Raw genomic sequence first — 16634 nt, forward strand, 5'->3', positions numbered from 1 at the left:
ATCCTTGCCTCCACCTACAGTTTCTATGAACTACACACAGGAGTTAGCCTTACAGCATATCCTCTGCTCCCGTAATCATACCGGCCTCAATCTCAGGCAATCCACTGTCCCTGCACACTCCACCCAACAGTTTCCTCTTCCTTCCTCCTGCCATTCCCTCCCAGTTCATGTCCCCATGTCGCCTTCAGTGTGTGCCACTTCCTACCAGCCACTGCAATTGTGCCAGCCCATATACTTACCATCCCTCCCTTCTGCACCCCAGCCCGCAAACCAGCTGCGTCACTCTAAGCCACTGGCCACCCATCCCCAGACCCTCTCCTGCCTCCCACCTCCCTCTCCATACCCCACCCAACACTACCCCCATCACAACAAGTGCATTAGTGAAAAATAGCATTAGCCTAGCCAGTACCATGTAGTGGCATAGGAGTGTGTGTATTTTATATTACTCTAGTTCATCGAAGGATAACTCCAAAGCTAGCCAGTTTTCATTCTTCTGTGTGTCCCTATTGACAACTCAATGCTTTTGTTTTTTGGTGATTGGTCTCTTTTAATCCTAAAGTATTCAGGACGTAATTATGTGCACCATAGTTTAGGTAGTCCCTCAATTTGTACCATTGTACCAGTCTGTCTCAATAAGGGAACATATGTCGGAGGTATTTTCCAATTAAGAAGTTGCCATCCATTATTAAATTATCCTAGAGGTACAAATTACAAGTGAAGGAATTTATGTAGATATACTCTGCTAAATATGACACACTATCAGAAGGGAATTGGCAGAAAATAGGACAATAAATAATTAAGTTTTGCTGGCTTGCTTTCTCCATGCACCAGGTTGAAAAAATTATATAATATTACTTTGTTAAACATCTAGCTCACTTAAAATGTTCCAGCTAATTACAGCACATTCCTTAGTGTAAATCTGAAACTGATGACATAATCTTTCATGAGTTTTGAATAAATTCTGTAAAAGGTGAGAAAACATTTCCCGATTAATGATTCGTCAAATGCTATAAAAAGAAATCACAGATGAATGATGCTGGTACTTTTAAGTGACAACAAGTTAAAATTATCTAAGTGTACAAAATATCAAGTTTCAAATTAATTTATAAAACTTTGCAACTATACCAATATAGCAATGGAGCTTTACATACAGAGTTTCCTGTAGTGGTTTGCCTCATTGAGATGTCTGCTATGTAAAACATCAAATTTTTCTATCAGTTGTTCATAATTCTCCTTAATGGAATCATTTCGAGAAATTAGATTGTCTCTAGTTCTTTCAAATGACACAAAAGTGGTATTCATACTTTGAAAATATTCTTGCAGTATTCCAGAAATTTTACGGGTGTGCTGGACTCTGAAAGTATCAAAATATGTCAGTAATGCCAGTCCAGAAAACTTTATAATAAATAAATAAATTACTAACACTATATAATGTATTTGTAAACTCAAGCACTAAATACTGTGACTGACAAATGAGATTCAATCTTTGCTTTCTATGAAGTGAGAACAAAAGTGATGTAGAGCAATGACCATGATTCTCATGTAGTTCTCTTTTCTTCTTGTGTTTTAATATTATAAGTTGTTTGGAAACAAAATCATAAAAGTGCCATATGTTCCTAAATGTCCTAAACAGTGCTCCACTAAAAATCAGAGATTGATACAATTATCATCTAAGAACAAAATATTTTTGGTTTGTTCTAGTTAATAGTCAGTGGAATAATATATACCTCTCCTATATATATATTGCTTTGCACCTTGACAATATTTCGAAAAGGACAGACTGCTACTCACTGTAAAGATGACACACTGAGTCCTGTTTCTGGCCACAGTGAGCAGAGACAGTGATCATATATATGAGGTGCACCTGCTTGTGTGAATGTGTGTGTGTTTTCCTTTCTGTAAAAGGCTTTGGTCAGAAGCTCAATGTGTTCCAGTATTTCTGTCGTTCCTGCCTGCAGCTCAGTGTGTTACCTTTATGGTGAGTAGAAATCTATCCATTTAAAAATATTATTGATACTCCAACCTGGATTTTCCATTATTCACTTTGCATCTAACCCCTATACAAGTGACTGGTGAAAAAGTGCAGGGGATGTATAGAACCAGGAACAAGAGAGCAAAACTTGTAGGACAAAATAGAACAGAAGAATAGAAGTTTATTTTCTTATAACATACAATTTCAAGTCATTAACTTGATGTACATCTACACCTACATCTATACTATTCAGACCACTGTGAGGTACATGGCAGAGGGCACAGTTCTTCCTGTTCCATTCACGTTTGTAGCACGGAAGAATGATTGTTTGAATGCCTCTGGGCATGCAGTAATTATTCTAATTTTATCATCACAATCCATATGTGAGCAATATGTAGGGGATGTAGTACACTCCTATGGTAATCATTTAATGATGGTTCTTGAAATTTTGTTAATAGACTTTCTCAGCATACTTTATGTCTGTCTTCAAGAGTCTTCCAGTTCAGTTACTTCAGTATCTCTGTGACACTCTCCCATGGATTAAACAAACCTGTGACCATTCGTGCTGCCCTTCTCTGTGTATTTAATATTCCCTGTTAGTCCTATCTAGTATGAGTCCAACACATGTGAGCAATATTCTAGAACCGGTCACACAAGTGATTGGTAAGCAATCTCCTTTGTAGACTGACTGCACTTCCCCAGTATTCTACCAATAAATAGAAGCCTATCACCTGCTTTACTCATGACTGAACCTATGTGATCATTCCATTTCATATCCCTGACACTTGTATAAATTGGATGATTCCAACAGTGATTCATTGATTTTATAGTCATAGGATACTACTTTTCTTTTGTGAAGTGCAAAATTTTACATTTCTGAACATTTGGAGCTACTTGCCAATCTCTGTACCACACTGAAATCTTATAAAGACCTGACTGATAATTTACGCAGCTTCTTTCATTATAGATAACTGCATCATCTGCAAAAAGCCTGATTTTACTACTAACATTGTCTACAAGGTCATTAATATACTGGGTGGTTATAATTAAACCTTCCCTATTCAACATGTTATAACATGGAAAATAATTACCATATGAGGACCAAACTTGGTAGTATTAATGTCAAGCACACGGGGAAGAGAAATAAAGCAGAATTCATTCAATTGAACACTTTTGATGTGCTGCTATGATGCATCACACCATTACACACTGGTACCATTACTGCTCCAAAAGAGACTCAATATGGCGCCCATCAGTGTCCAGAAGAGTCTGAAAGTGCAAGATTGTAATCTGCACAGTAGAAGGAATCATGTCCTTATGCATCCTGGTTACTTCTCTTGATATGCTATGCTTCAGATCAGCACATGTGTGAATGTTCCCCTGGTAAACCCTGTCCTTCAGGTAGCCCCACAACCAGAAATCACAAGGAGTGAGATCAAGTGGTTGTGCTGGCCAAGCATCTGGAAATGATCAGCTGATAATTTGATCATTTCCAAATTTGTTTCGGAGAAGCAGGTGATCTTCATGAGTGACGTGTGGTGGGGCCCCATCTTGTATGAAACCTGTTGAGTTCAATGCATCTCTCTCCCATAGGGCGAGTATGACATGCTGCGAAGCATATTGCAATAATGCCAGCCAGTCACACTGCACATCTTTGGTCCTCGAGCACCAACCTCTTCAAAAAAGGATTGTGCAATGATGAACATAGCTGTGAAGCCACACCATACCGTGACACATTCACCATACAGAAGAACTTCATGCACAGTGATTGGAGCTGATGATCTCCACACTTGGCAGTTCTGTGTGTTCACCTCACCCAACAGAGAAAAATGAGCTTTGTCTGTTCATAAGATGGTCCAGGGCCAGCCCTCATCAACTGCAATCCTTGCAAGAAAGTGGAGAGTGAAATCAACTCATTGTTGTGCATCCTGTGGTGCAAGCTGCTGTATGATATGGATCTTGTACAGATACTATTTGAGAATGATTCGAAGCATCTTCCATACAGTGGACCACGGGATGTTCAACCGTCATGACACAGCATGGACACTGCCTGACAATCCAGAATTGCGTGCACCGCTGTCTGCCATAGCAACAGTGATTTTATCAGCCACATGTGGTGCAAATGGTCATCTGCCTCTTCCAAGAGTGTTGCCCAGTTCTCTAGTTGATTCGAGTTTCTTCATCATGCTCCGTACAACAGACAGAGAAAGAGGACCCTTCCATAAACTTTTCAGCAGGTGATATTCTTGAAGTAAAGCTGCAGAATTACTGTTGTTTTGATAATAAAGCTTCACCAATAATGCCCTGCTCCTTTTATCCAAGCTCATGTTGACATGTCAACAAGTGCACTGCAACTGGGCAGGTGTGTGAGACTATGAATTCCAATGATGGATCATGGCACCTGGTGGCCATAGTTGGAACTGGACAGGGGCACTGTAACACATGGAAATCATGCATCTCATACTCTGGACATTAATGCTATCAAGTTTGGTAATAATATGCTAATTAGTTTTCATGTAATTAAGTGTTAAATAGGGAAAGTTTAATTATAACCACCTGGTACAATATGAACAGCAAAGGTCCCAACACATTTCCCTAGGCACACCCAAAGTTACTTCTACATCTGACAATGACTCTCCATCTAAGACAACATGCTGTGTCCTCCCTATCAAAAAGTCCTCAATCCAGTCACAAATTTCATTTGATACCCCATATGGCCATACTTTTGACAAAAAGCATAGGAATGGCACTGAGTCAGATGCTTTTTGGATCTCAGTCAAAACATGAAAATTGGTTTACATTTTTCTTATGATATCATTAACATAATATACTGTACTGAATATGTATTTAATATACAACTAATAATTTTTGATAGAAAGAAACAAAATTTTAAATATTAACAGTCCTAAGTATTGCTCTCTCCTCCTCAAACTTTCAGGTTGTCCTTCACGAATTCTTCTACCGAATTGTAACATTTCTGCACTAGTTTCTCAAATAAAGCTTTTTTCAGCATTTCAAAATTTATATTGACCAATTTTCTTCCTTTCACTTTGCTGTAAATTTTCATACCCATATGAGGTCTTTTCAAAAAATTCCAGAACTTTGTCCACAAAATTTTTCTACATTTACTTGTTACTTACTGTGCATGGTCTCCTCTGAAATACTCTCCTCCATGATTGATACACCGTTCCCAATGCTGTTTCCATTTCTGGAAGCAGTCTTGGTCCACCTCTTGCTGGATCACACAAAACGCTGTCTGTGAATTTTCTTTTATCTAGTTCATCACTGCAAATCTTCATCCTTTTAAACGGATTTTCGACTTTGGAAATTAAAAAAAGGCTGCAGAGGCCAGATCTGGAGAGTGGGGAGGATAGGGAAGCACAGTGACATCATATTTTGTGCAACAGTGATACACCAACAGGGACAAATGTGCAGGTGCATTATTGTGATGCAAGAGCCATGAACTGTCTCGCCACATTTCAGGCCGTTTTCTTCTAACTTTTTTTTTTTTTTTTTTTTTTCTTTTTTTTGCAGGCATCACAACATGTTCCGATAGTACCATTAATTGACAGTGTGTCCCTGTGACATTAGTTAATGGTGAACAAATTCTTCAAAGTCAAATAAAACTAGCAACAAGGTTTTTGACATTTGACCTGACCTGACGAGCTTTTTTGGTCTTCGAGAACCTTCCCCAGCCCACTGTGAAGATTGAACCTTGGTCTCAACATCATCCACAACTCATCACTAGTTATGATTCTCTCGAGGAACATCTCATTCTCATTTAAGCAATCAAAAAGCTCTTAACAGATTGCAAGGCGAAGGTCGTTCTGGCTTTGACTCATGAGCCGTGGGACAAACCTGGTGGCAACGTGAGGAATTACAAGATGTTGTGTCATGATTTCATGGCATGATCCAACTGAAATGTTACATTCTTCTGCAATCTTTCAGTCAGCCTGCCTTTGATTGGCACGCATAAATTCACTGACGTTCCTTACATGAGCGCAGTCTGTACACGTCAAAGAGTGTCCTGAATGAGGTTCATCTTTAACTTCCATTTTTAAAGCATGTGAACCATTTGTAACACCTGAGTACACATCAAGCACTCATCACCGTAGGCTTCCTGTATCAGTTGGTGTGTGTCTGTAAAGGTTTTCTTGAGTTCCACACAAAATTTAATGCAAACACGTTGCTCCTCTAACTCTGCCATCTCGAAATTAGCTAACTATGTGACACAATGTTCTACCCGATACAACACTGATCAGCAACTAACAGACATACAACAATGAAACTTCTGGCAATCACACATTAAACACAGGTGTTTGCAGAGATGCCAACCACATTTTGCTCCAACACACCACTGGCACTACATTGCAAATGTTCCAGAATTTTTTAAATATATCAGGTTTAGTGTGGAGTTCAGGCATAACGTTTTAAATGATGGATGGGCAGCATAAAATTATTTTGATTTGTGGTGTTGTAATAATATTGAAAATGATCTGCTGGTCGATTTCATCTCAAATCATGCAGGTCAACAGTGAATGTGTCGTATCACTATTTCAAAGTTTGCTGAAAATGATATATGTTGAAGTTCCACATGATACCTCTCCAAAACTACAATATTTTGAGTTTCTGATGATTCATTAAAACAATACAGACCTCTCTAAATGAGAGTATTTGTGAAAATGTCGTAACAAAGGGAAAACTGAACAATTGCAATAAAGAAACCAAAATTGGTAGAGATCTGAATTTATTTTCAGTAAATACTTTATTCCCAATACAATGAGACATGATTAATACATACACACCTCTAAGCTTTATTTAAATATTTTTATAAACTATGAAAATTTGTAATTTTTTCGAATTTCAAAATTATGTTTTGAAAGTATGAATAGTTAGGGAATGTTAACTGTCTTGAGAAATGATGAAGAGGAAGGACTGCTGTCAGCTATGGCATTAATGCATGAAATTCTTAAACTATCAAAATATTTGTACATAAAGATGAAGAGAATCTGAAATTTTTTGGTTATTTAGAAATTATTTTCTCCAAAACCTCCATCCTAAATGTTCTAAAAATTTCATGGTGCATTAGTTGGTCATTGTACTTAGGGAATGTACAATCAGTGTGGACAATACCTATCTATACAAAACATGAGACAATTTTTAAGTAGACATAGTTCTACTTACAAGCTCAAAAAATTGTGGTCACTTAACTATTTAAATTGATTGCTGATTTTAAGTAAATGTCATGGAAACTGATATTCCTGAATCAAAACAATTACTTTACAGCATTATAAGTGAGTGGGAAAACAATTCATAATTTTGCTTGAAACATTTTATAACAAAAATGAGATACAGTATAGAATTTTATACCCATTTTTCTTTTTATGATAGCATTCACAAATTATTATTGTCTTCTATCATCATCTTACTTCTTCATGAGTTGCCATGAATTAAAATTGTCTACAATGTAACAATCAACACTGTTCTGCTGAAAAAGAGTTCATTCGTTTTTTTCACCTACTTCTCATTGAAATTGTATAACTGAGCTGAATTTGCACACGGACAAGGATGATCCAACAAGAGCAGTACTTGGGACATGGGAACTGCACACTGATCTTTTGATGATGGCCGTTTGAAAGTACTGGCAAGATGATATGGTGTTATAACGGAGATGGTTATATCTTGCAGCTCATGAGACACAATTATTATCATTCCAACCCCCTCCCCCACCTCCCCCCCCCCCCCACCTCCCACTGATTGTGATACACACAGGAAATGAAAAAGTCTTCTGATGTTTACTACATTCTCTGCATTTTTCACAGAGTAACAGGCTGCATTTTGTGGAGGACCATTCTTGCAACGTATGTGTCACTCCAGGATGCAACCCAGTAATGACTTGAGTGAATTCCCACCACAGGCTTCATAGTAGACCACTCTTCTCTCTTTTTTAAACAGAATTCCCTTAATGTGCTTTCATTAGAATTAAGAGTTTCATGTTTGTTACTAATGTTGATATAGTGTGTACAAATCCAGTAGATCTCTTATAGCATCAGCAGCTCCATGCTGAAGATTACATCTTGTTGCAAGATGTTTACAGAGACCTCTTACCCCATCACATGCACTTTTTTCATGACCTGTTGCTGCAACTATCCATTTTTTGTCTTAATTCCTGTAGTACAGTGTTGACCAAGATCATAAAGCTGAAAGCGGTTTTTAAAATGAAACACTACATCATCAGTCACATACACATGCTTAGGAATTGCATGGCCTCTAGATGCTATGTCATCAGTTATTGTACTGACAGCGTAGGATGCATGAGCACTGTCATGAATAATATCAACGCTGACAATAGCAAAACAGTTTGATGTTCCAAGGAAGTGAGCAGCATGTGAATATTGATACCTGTGATAAGTGGCAGTGGTAACTTTGAATTTAGTTCAACAGACCAGTTCTCATCAAAGTTGAAATGAAGAGCTAATGTGTCAGTATTCAGGGATGTGGCTGATTTTACTTCTACTATGGCCTGTCTCCAAATCTTCCGGATACGCTGGTGAGCTGTTCCTTTAATGACCCAATGTCTAACCTCTGTAACAAATTTCTCTGGCTCTATTGTCTTCTTCACCAACTCTCCTTCCTCCCACAATGCATAGGTTACATCATTGTCAATGCTTCAACAGTCATCACTTCAGCACCAGGACACAATGCACATTCCTGCAACATTTATCTTGTGACTCTTGTATACACAAAAGAATCAGGCCCATCTCTGTGTACTTCTTTTCTGTGACACTGCTTATGGCAAAGCAAAGAGGTTTCAAACTAGTGCAGTAAACCCATATGCATAGTTTCTGCACTGGCTGGTTTTTTACCTATTTTGGTCGTAAGAACTAGATTTTTGTGAGACCAATTTTTAAACTTGTATTCTGCTTTTTCATTAGGAAATCTGCTTCTCTTATTGATTTTGTCATATATCTTTTTAACCTTTTCACTATTTCCACTAACAGAGATACCACCAGCCTGGTTAGGACTTTGCCTGCTGCAATCTTTGTCATCACTTATGTAATATTCTAGAGCAACGGTAAGCATATCACCTTACAACGGATGCCCACAGTAAGAATCTGGGCATGTCCAAATACATTTCTCATTCTTTATTTCATGAGCTTTTGAAATCAAATAATGTGAGGCTGTGGGTAAGTATTTCTGTATCTGTTGCTTAGAGTTGCTACCTGGTATCAGTGTCAGTGACTGTACCTTCTCAGTAAAGTGGCTGCTGAGATAGCAGTATTTCGGTTTTGAGACCAAACATCAGATTCATGCACACTATCTTCGGGTTCTGCACCAAGTGCATCTACATTATAAACTTCATAAAGTTTTGATGATGTTTGCTTGTGTAAAATTTGTTTCAATTTCTTCCACTTTTCTTTTTACATACTGTTTTCTTCTTGTGCTTCTTACCTGTCCTGGATGTTTAAGAGTGGGTATAGTATGGGCTACAGCAGAAATGCTAACGTTCAATGCATCAACAACTTTACACCCAGGTATATAAACATCTGAAATGTCTTCTTCAGTTTCACATTCAGGTGATGGTGATCGTTCAGGTGGGTTGTCACTAAATTTCTTCTTGTAGTGAGCGTAGCAATTCCTGCACAATCGATGTCATAAAAATACCGTTACTTGAGGATGAAGATATTTCTGGAAAGCTCTGACAGATTTCCAATAACTGTGAAGTATTCTTCAGTTTTCATAAACACCACCTTCTTGTATCTGTTTCGTAGTCCATACACCCCCCTCACTCTTTCACTACTGTATTTACTCACTGACAATGGATGTAATAAAAAGTTCAAACCAAACACAAAACTCGATGCAGAACGGTTTATGAAGAGTGCTGGAAACAGTGTTGCCAACATGCATATTTTATACTATAAATTCAGTGATGCAAAATATGCAAAATGTCAAACTTTTTTAACACTTTACACAGAAAAATATTGCCCACTCTGTTTGCACTGACTGCTAACATATTAACCAAACAATATTTTTGGTAAGTCTCAAAAGTTTTCAGTCAGGGGTTTTTGAGTAAGTAATTCATAAAAACTCATACTTTTTTAGTAATAAATATTTACATAATACAGATAGCTGGAGCAGAGAAGATACTGTTTGTAACTACATTAGTAGTATCTGGTAATATGGCAGAAAAGATAGCATTATGTAACTTTCCAAATCAGAAAAAAATGTAAGTGTAAAAATTAACCTAAATATCATATTTTCGTCTTTTTTTAAGTTAAAGGGAGCCCATAAGTGTGTGGGTGTCAACTAAATTTTAACACACTAAGAGGGAGCTTTAACACAAAACATCTGCCAGCTCTCCACTACTTTTGGTATAATAGTTGTACATATAAATATTTTGTTCTCTACTGTTTTGAGAGTTATTTACAAAATATATATTTTGAAGTAGCATATTTCTAATGACTGTTTTCCAAAATTTTGGTATTCGGCACATGCGGCAAGAGGTACTCCAAAATACAATTCCGCACCATATTACTAATTCGAAGTAGCTGTGATGTACTACTTTTCTTATGTCCATACTGCTACCATTGTACAATATTTTCATTGCAAATGCTACGCTATTTAATTTATTTCCAAGGTACCGTAAATGTGAGCCCCATGATTTTTATCCAGTTGCATTCTTAGGAATTTCAAACAGTTACTTTCCTGGAAATCCTGGCTTTTGCGATTGATTTGAATATAATTTAATCCTGCTTGTTTTGTTTTAAACTGCATTAACTGAGTCTTTTACACATTTAATTTTAATCCATTTAAAGCAAACCAGGTATCTAATTTTTCTAAAGTATTTAACACAGTTTGAGGAATTTGGTCAGTGCTGTTACTTTCAGTGATTACAGATGTGTCATCTGCAAATAAAACTGAGTGACAATATTATGTGCTAGATTATTTATGTAAAATAGAAACACAATGGGATCAAAGACAGAACATTGTGGTATTCCTTGTGAAATAGTTTTCCATTCTAAAGTATAAGTTCCTCTCTCTGACGGTATAACCACTCTTTGTCTTCGATTGGTTAGGAAGGACTTAACCCTTCTAATACAGTAACCATAATTCCGTATTTTTCCAGTTTAAAGACTAACAAGGAGTGGTTCAACTACCAAAGGTTTTTGATAGGTCACAAAAAGTTGCTGTGGCGTGCAGTCGGTTGTCTAGAGAGGAGCTAATTTTATTTACAAAATGGTTTATAGCAGATATTGCGCGTTTTGCCTTTTTGAAATCCATACTGATTCTTTGAGATTATCTTAAATTTTTCTATGAAATTTTGAATTTGTATTGTAACTACCTTTTCAAATATTTTTGATAGTGATGGAAGAAGAGAGATTGGGCAATAGTTTCCCATATATTCTTTTGCGCCTTGTTTTGAATAGTGGCTTAACTGCTGTATACTTAAGTGTGTCTAGAAAGTAACTTTCTTGAAGGGACTAATTAATTATTGTAGATAGTAGTTGTGCAATTACTTTAGAGGCTGTTTTTAACACTTTTACAGGTATCCCATCCCATCCTGCTGTTTTCTTTTTAGTGATAGTATCATATTTTCTATATCTTTTAACAGTAGTTTTGCTCTTTTACAGTAGTTTTGCTTAATGTACTGAAAAGTTCACCTTCAAATTGCTCAGTATTACAGTAATTTACCTTATCCATGTAATTAGCTACATTGATGTTCGATTTGTTTACATTTACAAAGAATGCATTAAATAATTCAGAAATTTAAATTCGAGCAACGTTTACAACAGTTTTGTCCTATATCTTGATTTCAGAAATATCATCACCACTTGCTGTGGCACTTGTTTCACCTTTGATCACTAACCCTAATGCCTTTGATTTGTTTTCACTACCCAAAACAAATCTATTATTTGCCACTTCTTTTGCTGCCTTAACAAATTTTGTTTTTAAGTTGTAATTTTTTACACTTGTAACAAAATCATTTAGTTCTATACACAAACATGCTCACATATTATGCATATATGCTGGTGCATCTGAGGGATGATTGCCTCAATGCTCACATGATTTTGCCCAATTGGCATACTACCGATCCTGGTCTGTACAGCCTTAGAACGGAAACTTATACAAACATTCTTTCCACCATAATAAAACTGTAGAGATTTTTGAATGGCTACTGGAATCACAGAAAAGCCAAAATTGGTCCATATGAAGTTTCTTATTTAATAGGTTAAGAAACCACATATTGTAGGCAAAGAACTTGTGTTACCTACCAGTGGGAGTAAGAATGAATGAAATTGTTCTGAACATACATACCACAGATGCTGGAAGAACAACAACTGTGAGAATAGCTTGATTTCATATTAAAATTAAATCTGCAAGCAGTGACTCTACTCATGTTACTGATTGCCTGATTCATCAAGAAGCTTTACTGGGTAAGAAGATTTCTGCAGATCTAAATGCTCAATTACAAAATGTAATTAAAATTATCAATCTGACTATATGTCAAGCATATAAAAGTCTTCTCTTCTCAAACTTATTTGATGAAACAGAATCAAATTTCAGTACAGTTTTTCTGCATACAGAAGTGTGATGGATGCCATGAGGACAGGCTTAGAAACTGATGGTGTTAAAAGATCAAATAATATTATCTTTGTCTAAAAGAAATTCTGAATAAGTCAATATCTTCCACACTACAAACTGGCTGTACAAATTATCATGTCAGATATCTTTAAAAAATTCAACGAGCTAAATATGTCTCTATGAGAGTGGGAGTGGGGAGAATGCAATATATTTACACTGAAACACGAAAACCAGGCTCTTACGATTAAATTAAATATCTGGGAGCATAAAGTAGAAAATAACTAATATGAAATATTTTCATGTACAGATAGCTTTATTCTTGATACTATGTTTGATATTGATTTGGTTAAGCATATTATAATCAATAATTTGATATGAAAAAATAATTTTCAGATTTATTTTCTATCACAACCAAATTACAATTAGTTAGATTGCATTCAGAAACCTTTGTTATTGGAATGGAACATGTGAACCACCTCTTCCTAAAATCTCAGGAAAGATTTGCAGAGCTGCCCTGTGACTCCAATCACAAATCTGAATTTTCAAGGAAAAACTTTGAATAGTTTTTGGTTTGGTGTTCAGAGAGAAGTTATGGTACTTTTGGATTAAGCAGTTAATCATCATTTTCAACACTGGTGGCAATTAAAAATTTTTCAGTTCTTCACTACATCAAGGGACCATGAAAGGAGCAGTGATGAACTTTAAGCCACAATTTCAGCTGTTGTGTCAGAATAAGCAGTGATACCCATGGCATTAAAGGTACCTTTATCTCTTTCCAGCCTTCAGTGAAATGCACTTTGCTATATTCAAATTGTATGTGCTAAAATAATTAATACAATTTTTAAAATCTGTTACCTACTTCTTTTTGTTCATTTCCATTGTTGGTGTTTTAATATACTACCGGTACTTTATTATTTAATCATATATTTATCTAACTCAAGTATTTCTCTCTCTCTTTTCCAAATATTGTTCACGTGTAAAAATTTACTCAATTAGGGTTTCAACAAAGATGGACACTGGGATAGCATTCACGCAGAACAGTTGGCTTTATATTCTGTTAGTACTAATCAAATGTATAACAGTGAGAGGGGGCCAGGGAAATGAGTTTGAACTGAAGTATCATTCTGAAGACATGGTTATATTCTTCCAACTTACAGCTATCAAAATTCCCATCAGGGAGGCAATTCAAGCTAGGAAAGAAAAAAAAAAATTGCTGAGAATTCTAGATGTGAGGAGGAAGATGGTGTCAAGAAGCCCCTGATAAACTGATAAATTAATGGTGAGCTGTGGGGAAGGGAGGGGGGCAGCACATCACAATAATGACTTTTCTTCCCTCTTGAGGCACCTATATACCAGCCATAAGCAGTAATTTAGCTGCAGCTTTTAAACATCAATAATTCATATGGGATAATGTTCTTGTAATTAACACATTTTGAAATAGTAGTTATTTTAAAATTTGTCTTTTGTAAACCTCACTAAAATTCAATTTCAATGCTAGGTTAAAAACACAGAATTTCTTGAGATTTTATGACATTCCTGACGTTCCCTGACAATTCCAGAGTTTCCAGAAGAATTGCCACCCTGCCCATATACAATTGTATGCTGTTTACCTTTGACAATTCCATTGAGTGTTAACAAAAGTACAGAGGTGGCCACTTGTTGCAGAATCACTGCTTCTCTCACACTCATTAACATGCACAAACCATACCATATCTCCACACAATATACATGTACAGAACTCCCTAAAACTATTAATAAAATTTAACTGTATGTTGGTGAGTGTCATTTGTTGATACTGTTAACATTGTGCAATACGTCACTTCATGAAAGTGATATCTTACATCTCATATCCCTGTCCTTTGATGAAAGATGTCGCCCTAAATATGTAACATTCTTAACAGAATAAAAGATACTATTTCCCGAAAACTCTCTGTAGAATTACACCTGCCACATTAATCAATCATTTCTATCAGCTATTTAATTCCTTCAATTTCAAATCATGAACATAATTCATTTATACCAAGTACTCATTCAGTTAAGTTCATTCTAAGCCCTTTTCACTGTGTTGCCTATTGTGAATGCCAGAACTTCATTTACAATCAGTAACCACACCTTTGTCACAGGTCACATTTGAGGTATTTCTCCGATCTATTACTTAAATTATAGTTACGGCAATGATTCCAGCATGCATCCATTGCATACCATTGCTATGTTTTAAGCTGTGTTTTAACTAAAGTTACTGAAAAATGTGCAAACTATTTGCTTTTTTAGCTTTATAAACAATCAATAAGCAGTATTTCAATTTGGTTAAATAAGGGTTCTATCAATATCACTGCTATACATTAAAGTACACATATAAGAAAAACTATGTGTTGCCTATTCAGGCTTAATGAGACGATCACCATCTTGCTGCACTGATTTAACCCAGTTGTATATATAGGCCATTGATATTTATTTTAAATGAATTTCGCAACATAGTATCTGGTGAAGTACATGCTGTGAGACAATCACAAGCCCATATTATTAATGGCAAAGCTCTGAGATATACTTTCTACTTTCATTTGTGTATGGACACATCTATTTCATTAATCCATATGATCAAGCTATGTCTCATTATATTTCATTAGTTTGGAGAACTCTTCACTAATGAGAAAACAGAATTCACTGCCATTCCTTCTAAGAACTGTTTGGACACTCCTCAATCATTTACAATCCTGACAGTGCTAGTGTTCCTCTCAAAATTTATCTCCAAAACACAGTATAGGTCATCCCTTCTACAGGTCCACCTAACCTTTTCCTGCAACATATGATTCACACTTTTTTTTTTGTGTCGTCATCAGTCTTCTGAATCGCTTGATGTGGTCCACCACAAATTCCTCTATTGCGCCAACCTCTTGATCTCAGAGCACTTGCAACTTACATCCTCAGTTATTAGCTGGATGTATTCCAAACTCGGTCTTTCTCTACAATTTTTACCCTCTACAGTTTTCTCTAGAACCATGGAAGTTATTCCACGATATCTTTACAGTTGTCCTACCATCCTGTTCCTCCTTTTTGTCAGTGCTTTCCATATGTTCCTTTCATCACCAGTTCTGCAGAGAACCTCCTCATTTTTTGCCTTATCAGTCTACCTGATTTACAACATTCTTCTGTAGCACCACATCTTAGATGCTTCAATTCTCTTCTTTTTCAGTTTTTCCGCAGTCTATATTTCACAACCTACAACGCTCTGCTACAAGCATACATTCTCAGAAATTTCTTCCTCAGATTGGCTTATGGTTGATACCAGTAGACTTCTCTTGGCCAGGAAAGCCATTTTCGGCAGTGCTAGTCTGCTTTTAATGTCCTCCTTGCTCTGTCCGTCGTGGGTTATTTTGCTGCCGAGGTAGCAGAATTCCTTACGTCATCTGTTTTGTGATCATCAATCCTAAAATTAAATTTCCCCCCATTCTTACTTCTGCTACACCTCATTATTTTTATCTTTCTTTGATTTACTCTCCATCCGTATTCTGTAATCATTAGACTATTCATTTCATTCAACACAGCCTGTAATTATTTTCACTTTCACTGAGGATAGCAACGTCATCAGTGAATCTTATCATTGATATCCTTTCACCTTGAATTTTAATTCCACTCTCGAAAATTTATTTTATTTCCATTATTGCTTCTTTGATGTAGAGATTGAACAGAAGAGGTGGAAGACTACATTTCTGCCTTGCAACCTTTCTAATCCAAGCACTTCGTTCTCAGTCTTCCACACTTATTGTCCCTCTTGGCTCTTGTACATATTGTATATTACCTATCTTTCTCTAAAGTATATCCTTATTTTTCTCAGAATTTCGAACAACTTGCACCATTTTACGTTGTCGAACACTTTTTCCAGGTCGACAAATCCTATGAACGTATCTTGATTTTTCTTCGGCATTGCTTCCATTATCAACTGCCTTGTCACAACTGCTTTTCTACAATCTTTACCTTTCCTAAAGCCAAGCTGAGCATCATATAACAAGTCCTCAATTTTCTTTTCCATTCTTCTGTATATTATTCTTGTCAGCAACTTGGATGCATTTGCTGTTAA

At 36.3% G+C, this 16634-nt stretch overlaps 1 long non-coding RNA gene across 1 annotated transcript in view; it reads right to left on the reverse strand.

Moving 5' to 3' along the window:
- Positions 1-1270: 1270 nt before the first annotated feature.
- LOC124605096 overlaps positions 1271-16634 on the reverse strand; it is a 56173-nt gene continuing 40809 nt past the window's right edge. The window contains exon 3 of the long non-coding RNA XR_006978596.1: positions 1271-1354. This is a non-coding gene — a long non-coding RNA (uncharacterized LOC124605096). The remainder of the gene's footprint in view (positions 1355-16634) is intronic.

This window comes from Schistocerca americana, chromosome 3 (assembly GCF_021461395.2).
Source record: "Schistocerca americana isolate TAMUIC-IGC-003095 chromosome 3, iqSchAmer2.1, whole genome shotgun sequence".
NCBI lineage: Eukaryota > Metazoa > Arthropoda > Insecta > Orthoptera > Acrididae > Schistocerca > Schistocerca americana.